Source organism: Phoxinus phoxinus (assembly GCF_949152265.1).
Source record: "Phoxinus phoxinus genome assembly, chromosome: 3".
In the NCBI taxonomy this organism is placed as follows: domain Eukaryota; kingdom Metazoa; phylum Chordata; class Actinopteri; order Cypriniformes; family Leuciscidae; genus Phoxinus; species Phoxinus phoxinus.
This window is the reverse complement of record NC_136878.1, coordinates 36,047,899-36,061,264: the sequence shown is the minus strand read 5'-3', so window position 1 is coordinate 36,061,264 and position 13,366 is coordinate 36,047,899. Positions and strand designations below refer to the sequence as shown.

General features: G+C 46.9%; 1 protein-coding gene across 1 annotated transcript in view; it reads right to left on the bottom strand.

Moving 5' to 3' along the window:
- Positions 1-13,366, bottom strand: part of LOC306995272 (transmembrane protein 272-like) — a 67,033-nt gene extending 53,667 nt beyond the window's left edge. Inside the window, exon 1 of the mRNA XM_079606738.1 lies at positions 13,263-13,366. The gene's annotated coding sequence lies outside the window, so the exon portion shown is untranslated. The remainder of the gene's footprint in view (positions 1-13,262) is intronic.

Genomic DNA, 13,366 nt, shown 5'->3' with positions numbered 1-13,366 from the left:
TAAAGACCCCAAAGGTAGATTTTTGATTGTACAGGGAAATATTCTATCAACTCGGATTAATCTGGTTAATGTATATGGACCTAATGATATGGACCTAATAACGCAGATTTTTATAATGATCTATTTTGGAAAATTTCCACAATGCCCGGAAAACCCGGTCATCTGGTATCGATAACACTCATGTAAGGTCTAGGAAAGTTTTACAACATTTTATAAAGGAACTCAACCTGGTGGATATATGGAGGGTGCAAAACCCAATAAAAAGGGAATATTCCTGTTGGTCGAGTACTTCTAAAGGATACTCAAGAATAGATTACTTTCTGATAACAGCTGAACTAATTTCATGTATCAGAGATTGTCAATACAGTAGTATTCTTGTATCAGATCATGCTCTTGTATCTTTGACATATGTTGAACCAATGTTGACTCATAATCGTACTAAATGGAGATTTCAAATGCACTGGATGCAAGACAAAAGATTTCTTGAGTTCTTAGGGGAACAAATTGATTATTATTTTGAACATAACACCACCCAAACCTCAGCTATAATCAGATGGGAAGCCTTTAAGGCCTTTATACGAGGACAAATGATAAGCTATACTAGGAAGACAAAAGAGAAACAGGGGGAAATTAAAACATTTAAAACAAAAATTTGCTTACTTGAGGAAAAAAGTTTACAAGCAGGCCAACATACTGATAATGTTTTAAAAGAATTACTATTGTTAAGAACCCAATATAACGAAAAAAACATGAAAAAGCAGCAGCCAATTTATTAAGATTAAAGCAACAATTTTACGATCAGGGAGAAAAACCAGGCAGACTTCTTGCTTGGCGTATAAAACAACAGGAATCAGAAAGAGCCATTACTAGTATTGAGGATGACAAAGGGAATATGACTGTAGATCCGGTGGAAATTAATAAAGCGTTTAGAAATTTCTACGAAAAGCTATATTGCTCTGACTATAAGGCCACGACTGATGCCCTCTCTGCGTTTTTTTATAATCTCAACAATCCTAAAATATCAGAGGAACTAAAAATTTAATTAGATAGTGAGCTTACTGCAGCTGAAATTATGGAGGCTATAAATGCATTAAAAGGTGGTAAAACGGAGACTTCCGGTTAAAGGGCTAATGGAGTAGACGTGTTGTCTTTTGCTCCCGTACCTTTCAGTTTAACCCAACATTTTAAGCCCATTCGATCGTTTATTTTGTTTCAAAACAAACAAATCTACCACGCACGCTATAATTCTGTCTAAACATGACTTCTAAATCGGCTAAGCAGAGCAAAAAAGAAACGAAAACGGACTCTGTAGATGACGCTGCTAGCGAGCTTAACATGGCGGCGATGACCAGGCTCCTGGAACAACACCGCCAGGCCTTATCGGCCGAATTCAAAACAGTCATCTCGACACTCGAGGAGAAGATTGATCACATTCAGACCACGCTGTCGGATCACACACATAAAATTGCCTCGCTCGAATTGAGTGCCAATGATCTAGGCGAACGGGTGCGGGCATTGGAAACGACCTGCGCCACAATGGCTGAGTGTAATGCAAAGTTACAAGATAAAGTCGTGGACCTTGAATCACGCAGCCGCCGAAACAATATTCGGATCGTGGGCTTACCGGAATCGCTCGAAGGGCCGCGTCCTTCGGCTTTCTTCGCGCAAGTACTCGCAGACATTCTGGGAGAAGACATTTTACCTTCTCCGCCGGAGATTGACCGGGCGCACAGAGCTCTCGTCAGTAAACCAGCGACCGGGAAGAGACCGAGACCAGTCATCATCAGGCTCCACCGCTACCGTCAAAAAGAGTTGATCATCCGTGAGGCTCGAGCCAAAAGAGGCAAATTGGTTTACCAAGGCAACCCAGTCGCAATCTACGAGGATTACGCGCCTGAAGTGGCTACTGAACGCGCTAAATACAGATCGGTAATGGCAGAACTATATAACCTTGGATATAAGCCAACTTTGTTTTTCCCTGCACGTCTCTCCATCTGGACCAAAGACGGAGGTAAGAAGATGTTATCTTCGGTGACGGAGGCCGAGAACTTTATTGCATCTGCCAGCTCCTCGGATCATGTGCCATAGCCTGTCGGACAGTCAGCCGGCGGCTGTTTTCTGTTTGCTAGCGGGTAAATTGATGCAAGTTGCAGGAACTATTTCAAATGTTTCCCTTTGTATTGAAGGCGGGGTTTTTTCTTTTCTTTTTTTCTCTCCTTTTTTTTCCTCTTTCGGTCACACCAGAAAGCCGGAAATCATATTAGTTATTCTAACCGCGGTCTATTTGGCGTTTTGGCTTAAGACATGCATATTGCATTGATGACTCCGTTGAGTTACCGTATTTATGTTTGCATGCCTGAAATTACAGAGGCATTGATATTATTTTTGACATTTTGTTCGACTGTTTCATATTAAACTATGGTTAAACTATATCATTTTACATTCATCTCTTTTACTCTCTGGAATGGGTCGTGGGCAAACTTTTGAATGTCCATGCGTATGCAGAGACCTATTTATTTATCTTAAGGTTTCTTTTTCTTCATTCTATTGTATTGCAAAATCATTTGGTTGCCTCAAAGCTGACAATTGCACCTTAAAAACTATTATTTATATATTTGTTTTATATATAATTATTTTTACTCAACTAATTTTTATTTATTTATTTTGGTGTGTTGAGGCTCTTCCCATTTGTATTTTTATACTATAAAAAGTTATGTTTTGAACTTATTCAAGTTTTATAGGGCTTACTATTGTAACGGGGGAATTAGATTCAGAAGGATGGAAGCGTTAGCGGAAGTCGAGACTAAGTACTCAGGCAAGTTAGTTGTTAAAGGTGGGTGGGGGGTGGTTAGTTGTGGGTCGGGGGGTGCTGGGGAATTTGGTCTCCCTTATTTTTCATCTTTTTTTCTCTCTCACTTTTTTTTTCTTTCTTTTTTTTTTTTTTTTCTCTCTCTCTCTTCTTCTTCTCTTCTTTGTCTTATTTTCTCTCCTATATTTGGATCCAGAATGCTTTCTGCCAGTTCAATTCCTTTCTGTTTCGTTAACCTCGCAGAGTGGTTAATACCAGCATGTTAGGGGAAGGGAACCTGCGCCTTGTGTCCTGGAACACCAAGGGGATGAACAGTGCCGTCAAAGCTATTAAGATTTTAGCACATTTACGGGATCTTAAGGCAGATATTATGTTTCTACAAGAAACTCACCTGCGAACGGTAGATATACTCCGTATCAAGAGATCATGGATGGGTCACCTGTTTCATTCTAAATTCTCTCAGAAAGCTCGCGGGGCTGCTATCATTATTCATAAAAGAGTTATGTTTGAACACACTGAGACTATTATAGACCCAAATGGTCGTTTTGTTATGGTCTCGGGCAAGCTCCATAACATACCAGTAATTTTGGCTTCCATATACGCCCCCAACTGGGACAATGATGAGTTTTTCGTTAAGTTTTTTTCAAGCTTACCCAAAGTAGATGAACATCATATAATTATCGGAGGGGATTTTAACTTGGTTCAGGATGTATCCATGGACAGGTCTTCCTCTAAACAGTCTACTCTAACAAAATCAGCCAACGTGGTGTTAAACAACGCCTCTCAACTGGGGCTCTCTGATCCCTGGAGATTTAAAAACCCTCAAGGCAAAGCCTTTTCATTCTTTTCTCATGTTCATCATTCATTTTCTAGAATTGATTTCTTTTTGGTGGATAATAAATTGTTAAACTCTATTACCACGTGCACTTATCACACATTAGTGGTCTCTGATCATGCCCCAGTATCTATTGACGTAACTTTGCCACCTAACAGACCGTCACCCCCACCCTGGAGATTCAACTCCTTCAGACTATCATATAGCAAATTCAAAGATTTCCTTTCCTCACAGATTAATTTTTACTTTGAACTCAATCAGACTCCAGACATTAGCAGTCACACCTTATGGGAGGCTTTCAAAGCATTCATTCGTGGCCAGGTAATTTCATATTCCTCACAAGTGAGGAAAGCCAAAAAACTTAGACTATCTACAATAGTTGACGAACTGTCTAAGTTAGATGTCTCTTATGCCTCCTCCCCCTCGCCTGCCCTCTATGCTAAAAGAGTTCAATTGCATTCAGAGTTCAACCTTCAGTTGACAGATCTAATAGAGCGACAGCTTAGGCAATGTAGACAGCTTTTTTATGAACATGGAGACAAGGCTGGTAAGCTCTTGGCCTACCAGGCTCGATCGGCTAGCGCTTCAAGATGGATTTCTGGTATCAGATCCCCAACAGGGGAATTAGTGACGGAACCGGCTGAAATTAACCTGGTTTTCTCAGACTATTATGCTAGACTGTACACTTCAGAAAGCTCTCCCAATAATACAAATTTAGATCTTCTCAACTCGCTTGAATATCCCACAATAGATGAAAACACTGCTAAGAATCTAGGCGACCCAATCACAGAATCAGAGATACAGGTAGCAATTAATTCTATGAAACCGGGAAAATCTCCTGGCCCGGATGGCTTTTCTGTTGAGTTTTATAAAGCTTTTGCTCCCCTTCTAGTTCCTACTTTAGCAAAGCTTTTCAATGACTCCTTTAAGGTGGGCTGCCTTCCTCCTACTTTATCGGAGGCCTCTATTTCTTTGCTCCTAAAAAAGGATAAAGATCCTATCTCTTGTGGTAGTTATAGACCAATATCACTGCTGAACGTAGATTTTAAAATTCTGGCTAAAGTTTTATGTTTCCATCTTGAACGTGTATTACCATGTTTAATTTTCCATGACCAGACAGGCTTCACCCCAGGAAGACACTCTTTTTTTAACACTAGAAGGCTTCTCAACATTCTCTCCTCCCGCCCATCTGGCTTACCTGAAATTATTGTGTCTCTGGATGCTGAGAAGGCCTTCGATAGGGTGGAATGGGGTTACTTGTTTTTTATTTTGGCAAAGTTTGGGTTTGATTAAAATTTTATCTCCTGGATCCGACTTCTTTACTCCTCCCCTATGGCGTCTTTACATACTAATGGTGTACGATCACCCTATTTCTCACTTCAGCGTGGGACACGACAGGGATGCCCCCTTTCTCCCTTAATTTTTAATCTAGCCATAGAACCTTTAGCTATCTGGCTCCACAGCCACAATGGCTTTGAGGGAATTTCTCGACATGGTTTAGTTCACAAGCTCTCTCTTTATGCTGACGACCTTTTATTATATGTCTCAAACCCTGCTGCCTCTCTACCCCCAGTTTTGGATATCCTAGACAAATTTAGTCATCTATCTGGCTACAAGATAAATTTACAAAAAAGTGAAGTTTTTTTGGTTAATTCTGAAGCAAAAGAACTTCCACAATCACTCTTTCCCTTCAAGATTGCGCCTGATGGTTTCAGATACCTGGGGGTCTGCTTTACGAATTCATATAATAATCTATTTGCAAAAAAAAATGTTTTTTTTTTAAAACATTTATTACAGGAGGTGTAACTATGTATTAGTGTGTTTTTTGTTTTTGTTGGAAAATTTAACTTTTATGTGTAAAGTACAGTAATGTATATTTGGTTTTTGGGTACTGTGCAATAACTGTTTTGCAATTAGATTGATTCTTGTCTGAGACTTTTGTGTATTTCTATAAGGGAAAAGAGATGAGTTCTCTAGTTGGGCTGGGGAAAATAATGACGAATTGGAAAAGAGTTTCTCCATTACCTGTCTTGTATATTCAAAAATAATAAACACAGTGTTCAAAAAAAAAAAAATCATTAAAAAAAAAAAACTTTCATGCATCGGGCAGTCCTGTCGAGCCCTGCATTTAGATTTAGCGCATCAATTCTCTTCAAGTGGCACGTGTAAACTTTCTCTCACTGTGAATGCGCGTGTAAGAGAAAGTGAAAGATATTTAGCCTCTAACTCAGTGTAACTATGTGATAATGAGCTGATGAGTTGAATCAGGTGTGTTTGATTAGGGAGACAAAGAAAACGTTTTGTGTTGGGGGTCCTTCGGGAGCAGGGGTTGAGAAACACTGCTCTAACTCAATCACAGGCGACTAAAATTGTACAATTGAATTTACTAGGCCTATTCATTGGCTAATTAAAGACAGTTCTCTTACGAGAGATACTCTCGTACTGCGTTGTCGTAGCAACGCATTGGGGAAAATCCTTTTCCACGAGAATACTGAAGCAAAAAATTATCCTTAATTTTGTATCTATGTAAAACGCTTTGCCACAGCATACAGACCTAGGCGAGACAGCTCGCGCCTATTGGCTGCTGTGCGGCAAAAGCTTAAGCCAATCGAGCGAGCCCTTGAGTGACGTCACACCCAATGAGGGCGCTTCGCGCCCTCCCGCGTCACGTCCAGCCGAAACGGGCGTGTCTTAGGGCTATATATTTCGCTCACAGGCTTATGAACTGATTTTTTATCCTTCAGCGAGGACAACTGATCCGAGTGAAGAAGCTGCGCCGTCGAGAGAGCACCTCAGCGGGAGAAGTCACGACAAGCTGCTGGCACCGCCGCCTTCGTCGCCTTCCAGCTGCGCGTTCCGGCGCCTATATATCCTTTCACTTATTGAGTGTGTGTGAGGTCGCCGGCGCGACTCACACTTATTTTCTCTGTTTGTATCTGAAGCGGCGTCTTTCTCAAGATGCCTCTTTGCGGTTCGTGCAAACGGACCACGCTCAGCGACGGGGACCGCCACGTGATTTGCGCTTCCTGCCTGGGCGAGGAACACGCGGCTATCGCTCTTGCGGATGGCGGCTGCCATCACTGTGAACTACTGCCTCTGGCGACTCTGCGGACTCGCCTGGCGTCGTTCCAGGAGCCCGTGTTCTCCGCTGTTGTGCCGCGCCGTAAAAAGCGCCGTGCACAGCGGAACCCAGAACCTCCGACAAGCCACCAAAGTTCGCCGGCGCGCCCGCAAACTGTGTCTCCGGCTTCCTCAGCGTCGATACCCGACGGACAGCGACCGCAGATTGCCGCCGCTTCCGTCGACGACATCGATGACATCGACATCGACGCCATGCTGAGGGACGAGGACTCGTGCTCGGTTTTGGCTTCCGGCAGCGAGGATTGGGCGAGCTCTGCGGATCTCGCGCCCCCTGCCCCCACGCCAAAAGGAAAGAGAGCGAGCATCGAGGCGGAGCTCATGCGCGTTCTCACTCAAGCCACGGCGAGCCTTGGCCTTGAGTGGGTTTCGCCCGAGCAGCCCGCTAAAAACCAGCTGGATGGCTATTTTCTGCCCGGGGAGAAGTCGACGCCTGTCTCAAAGCCCGCCCCCTTCCTTCCTGAGCTTCACGAGGAGGTCGCGAGAGCTTGGACTTCCCCGTATTCTACGAGGACGAGGTCATCTGTTTCTCTAGCGTTCTCCGAGGTCGACGACGCTAAGAACAGAGGCTACCTTTCCCTCCCGCCGGTCGAAGAGCCTATCGCGGCCCACTTATGCCCACCCTCCGCTGGACGGCGGGCTAAGATGGCGCTGCCTTCAAAGGCTTACCGCACGACGTCATCCCTGCTCCGTCGCGCTTATGCCGCCAACGGACAGGCCGCGTCAGCGCTGCACTCCATGGCGACGCTGCAGATCTTCCAGGCCGATCTCCTCCGCAAGCTGGACGAGAACGGACCCGATGCGATCTGCGTGGCGGACCTGAGAAGCGCTACAGACCTGGCTCTTCGCGCTTCGAAGTCTGCAGCCCAAGCCATCGGACGCAGTATGGCGGCGATCACCGTGTCTGAGAGGCACCTCTGGTTAACGCTCTCAGACATGCCAGAAGCAGAACGGACCGCGTTCCTCGACGCCCCGCTCTCCCCTGCTGGCCTCTTCGGGACTTCGGTGAAGGACTTCACCGACAGGTATGCGGAGGTGCAGAAGGCGACCCAGGCTATGAAGCACTTCCTGCCGAAGCGCTCCAGCTCTGCAGCAGGCCGTGCGAAACCGCCCGCTCAGAGCTCACAGCCGAGACCGCCGCCCAGCTCCTCATCTCAACGCCGCCAGACCCAGAGCTCGAGACCGCGCTCTCGCTCTGCCGGTCGCCGCCCCGCGCCGCGTGGCCCGCGACAGAAGGTAGCGTTGAAGCCAGAGCCCCCGAAGACATCCTAGCACTGCTAGGGAAGCGTCGGTGTTCAAGTCCCGCTGCGGCCGGACCCTCACCGAAGCTCACCGCTCGTGCAGTCCCAAGCGAAGCGATTGTACCTGCGATCATTGCAGCCAACAGGCGTGTCTCACTGGCCGCTTGCCTGCACACAACAGCCGTTTTCACGGCTACCCAGATAAATCCATTAAAGAGTGCATTTTCTGGTGTCCCAGCCACGGCCGATGGTGTTTCTTGTGTAGTAAATCTGCCCGCTGTAATGTGCACATCCCTACACACAAACACGGCCCCACATACAGGGCCCGCGCACATAAAATCGACTCAGTTCGATTGCGCGTTAAAAGTAGCACACGTGCCCACTACCCAGTGCCCACTAATGCTACCTCCTGCTCATCGCACGGTTTCTGTAAAAACGAAACCTGCGTGCAGGCGCTCCACTCCGGCGAGCGATGCTATAAAGGTGGTAAACGTGCCCGGTCCCCAGTGCCCGCGTTCCCACACAAGCATCATGGTTCCTACGGAGCCCGTCCAGCCCTCCCTCTCCCGCCTGAAGGCTGTCGAGGGGTCGAGCGCGGACATTCTGCCCGCTTTCATAAGCGCGGCCCCGGCCTCAGATGTTGCGAGTGAGACATTGCAAATGTCGCAGCTCACGAAAGCCGCTGTATCGCGAGTCGATCAGAGCGCGCTTTTCACTCAGCCCCTAGCTACACGTGCAGATGCATGGCAAAAGCTTCCCGGGGTTTCAAAATGGGTGACAAACATCATAAAAGAAGGCTATTCGCTACAGTTTCGCAGACGCCCTCGCCGCCACGCGGCGCGCGTCGAGACTTCGGTAGATTCGAATGTAGCACATCTACTTCGAGCCGAAATTCAGAAACTTCTGAGAAAAAGGGCTATCGAACCTTTATCTCAGGCTCAGAGCGAAGGGGGGCTTTACAGCAGATACTTCCTGGTACCCAAGAAAGACGGGGGTCTCAGACCCATACTAGATCTGAGGCAACTGAACAGAGCGCTTGTGAAACGCCAGTTCAGAAAAATCCTCGCGCACGTTCGCCAAGGAGACTGGTTCGTGTCAGTAGATCTAAAGGACGCGTATTTTCAAATACAGATTGCGTCACGTCACAAGCGATTTTTGAGATTCGCCTTCGAGGGCCAGGCATACCAGTACAAAGTCCTGCCGTTCGGCTTGTCTCTAGCACCCCGTACATTTACGAAGTGCATGGACGCAGCACTCGCTCCCCTCAAACTGCAGGGTGTTCGAGTGCTGAACTATTTGGACGATTGGCTCATTCTAGCCCAATCTCATTCAGAGATAGTGGCGCACAGGGCCCTGCTGCTGAGTCACCTCGAGAGTCTCGGTCTCACAGTAAACTGGGAAAAGAGTTCGCTGTCCCCCAGTCAGAATATTTATTTTCTGGGACTGGAACTGAACTCGCTGTCGATGACAGCGCAGCTGTCACAACAGCGCGCGCTGCGCATCCAGCGCACAGTCAGCTCTTTTCGCTGCGGCGCTGTTCTCCCTCTAAAGAGTTTTCAGAAAATGCAAGGTCTGATGGCCTCAGCATCTGCAGTACTGCAGCTGGGTCTGCTGCGCATGCGCCCGCTGCAGATATGGCTCAAAGGGAGGGTGCCATGCAAAGCATGGGCCACCGGTCGGCTTCGCCTCAAGGTCAATCAAGCTTGCGTTACAGCTTTGAAACCATGGAGGTCAAAAGACTGGTACCTGTCAGGTGTAAGCCTAGGGACTTCCTCGAGTCTGAGGGTGGTGTCTACGGACGCATCCAACGCAGGATGGGGAGCGCTGCTCGAGGGCAGACCGCTGTTTGGCCTTTGGTCAGAGCGAGAGAAGCTCTTCCACATAAACTGCCTCGAGATGTTAGCGGTGTGCAAAGCGCTCACTCGCTTTCGTCCCCTGATTATGGGCTGCCATGTACTGATACGTTCAGACAACATGTCAGTGGTGTCATACATAAATCGCCAGGGCGGCCTCAGGTCCCTGTCGTTATACAGGCTGACCAAACGCCTTCTGATATGGGCGCGCTGCAACCTCCTTTCACTAAGGGCGGCGCACGTGCCGGGGCACCTGAATGTTGGACCAGACGTACTGTCCAGGAACCGCGTTCCGGCAGGAGAATGGTCATTACACCCACACACAGTACAACTGTTGTGGAAGAAATTCGGCAGAGCGGAAGTGGACCTCTTTGCGTCCCCAGAGAACGCTCACCGTCTAGAATTTTTCTCGAAAAGCAAGGACGCGCTGGCTCATCAGTGGCCACGCCGCCCCCTATATGCTTTTCCCCCTGTCTCCCTCCTGACCCAGGTGGTGGAGAGGATCAGGGAGGAAGGATGCTCAGTGCTGCTAGTAGCGCCGCTCTGGTCGAATCAACCCTGGTTCCCAGCTGTGATGCAGTTAGCCAGCACCGCCCCGTGGCCAGTGCCTCTGAGGAGGGATCTCCTCTCTCAAGCGAATGGTTCGATTTGGCATCCTCACCCGGAGCTATGGTCCCTTCATGTGTGGGCCATCAACGGGTATCTGCTGACCTCCCTCAGGGAGTGTTAAACACGATCACACAAGCTAGAGCTCCGTCTACACGACGGCTCTATGCGTCTAAATGGTCTGTTTTTTCTGGCTGGTGCACGTCTCGCGGCGTGTCACCCCCAGACTGCGGAGTGACAGAGGTTTTGTCCTTCTTACAAGAGATGTTGGATAGCGGGAGATCCCCTTCCACACTCAAGGTATATGTGGCGGCTATAGCGGCTTTTTCTGAAACCGCACACGGCCAGTCCATAGGAAGGAACGATTTAGTCATTCGGTTCCTTAAAGGAGCTAGGAGACTTAATCCACCCAGACCTCCCACAGTTCCCATTTGGGACCTTTCCACGGTGCTGGACGCCATGAAGGGTCCTCCTTTCGAGCCTCTTCAGGAGATTGATATGAAACACTTGTCGCTCAAGACGGTGTTTCTCCTGGCTCTCGCTTCAGTGAAGCGCGTTGGGGACTTACACGCGCTCTCAGTGAGCGCGTCGTGCATGGAATTTGGGCTTAATGACTCCAGAGTCGTGCTCAAACCTAAGCATGGTTACGTTCCAAAATCCCTAAACACACCGTTTAGGGCGCAGGTTATTTCCCTGTCTGCCCTTCCGGTCATCGGGGATAATATGGACGAAAATTTCATCTGCCCAGTGAGGGCATTGAGAGCTTACGTGTCGCGCTCGTCTGCTTTCAGACAGACAGAGCAGCTTTTCGTTTTGTTTAGTGGGCGTCTCAAGGGACTGGCCACTTCGAAACAGAGCCTATCCAGATGGATAGTGGACGCTATAGCTCTAGCGTACACATCCAAAGGCATTCAGTGCCCTTTGGGTGTTAGGGCGCACTCCACGAGAAGTATGGCTTCTTCGTGGGCTTGGTCGAGTGGGATTGCCTTACAGGATATTTGTATGGCGGCAGGCTGGGCCTCACCGTCTACATTTATCAGGTTTTATAACCTCGAGGTACCCGCCTTACAGGCCAAGATATTATCGGTTTAAATAACCGTATTTGTTAGACTGACATTTCATCGTCAATTATGGCATTATTATGCTGAAACTGCTAAGCGCAGTTAATTCTGTACTGATCTGCTATGCGCAGTATATTCTGTACTGATCTGCTAAGCGCAGTCAATTCTATACTGATCTGCTAAGGCAGTCATTTTTGTGAGAGATGGTGGTTAGAGCCCACCTCTTTCAGGATTCTCTGTGAGTCCTACAGGTGATTATGTACTATATGAACCCCAGCTCAGTGCTCTGGGTCTATGGTGTCGGATCACTGCACACACGGCGTCTTACAGGGTGTTCCCCAATGCGTTGCTACGACAACGCAGTACGAGAGTATCTCTCGTAAGAGAACGTACTCGGTTACTAACGTAACCTCGGTTCTCTCTAGAGAGAGGAACGAGTACTGCGTTTCCTGCCGTGTATGCGCTCTGGTTGTTTCGCTGTTAAAAATCAGAGTTCATAAGCCTGTGAGCGAAATATATAGCCCTAAGCCACGCCCGTTTCGGCTGGACGTGACGCGGGAGGGCGCGAAGCGCCCTCACTGGGTGTGACGTCACTCAAGGGCTCGCTCGATTGGCTTAAGCTTTTGCCGCACAGCAGCCAATAGGTGCGCGAGCTGTCTCGCCTAGGTCTGTATGCTGTGGCAAAGCGTTTTACATAGATACAAAATTAAGGATAATTTTTTGCTTCAGTATTCTCGTGGAAAAGGATTTTCCCCAATGCGTTGCTACGACAACGCAGTACTCGTTCCTCTCTCTAGAGAGAACCGAGGTTACGTTAGTAACCGAGTACGTTTTTAGTTGCCTATTATTCTGTTATTTTAGATGTGGTGCCATGACATAGTACCATGAGGTAGCATCCACAGGCTGAATAGCCTACACACCCATCCCAGGAACATACAAAATGCTTACAGCACATCCAGCGCCTGTTAGAAAACACGCTGTTTGTAAAACAAAACAAAGCACTTGAACAAACTCATGCACGAAGTGTAAAAACAGAATATACAGTGATGTGCCTCTGATATTAAAAAAGAAATTAAAAATACGTTTTAGAATTTATCTAACAGACACAATCAGTCATAATAATGCAATAAGATCTTCTGGACTGTAGCCTAAAACAAAGGCCAAATATTGAAGAAATATTAACATAGCTAGTTAAGTAAACTACAAACAAACGGAAGAAGAATGCAACAGAACCAACTGCCCGTTGAATAAACTACTAAGAATGGTCTTAAAAGTTAGTGATAACTTTTTTAAGTAGCCTAATAAAAACGTAGATTGGTCTAATTTGATAACGAAAAGTAAGACTGATTACCCAAACTAGCTGCTAGTTGTTTGTACTAGTTATCATAGCCTACAGTCTTAACATAATGGCTATGTTAATGCAACTGGCTCCTCAATACGTAACGTTACTGATAATTTGGTGGTGGTAGACTCGCGAGTGAAATCTTTAAACAGCGAATCTAGTGTTCTAAAACAATTGAAGGCATCTTGTGTGAACGCGGAAATGGCAACTTAATGATACGTGTTAAATAACGCTTTAGTGGGTTCAAATGTCCAGCTGTCTTTATCTTGTCCCAAAACACTGTTCGAAAACTTTTTGTGGCCGAAAAACAATTGACGGGTCGTGTGTTAGCAGTGACAACCTTCAGCAAAGTTAAGAGAAAAACTTCAGCTACTTACCAAAGCTATAAAAAAAACTCCTGAATCAGTGGTTGTTATTATAATTCCGAGAGACAAAGTGAAAGCGGAAACTGGTCTTACTATAGTTGCTAACTCTCGCGAGA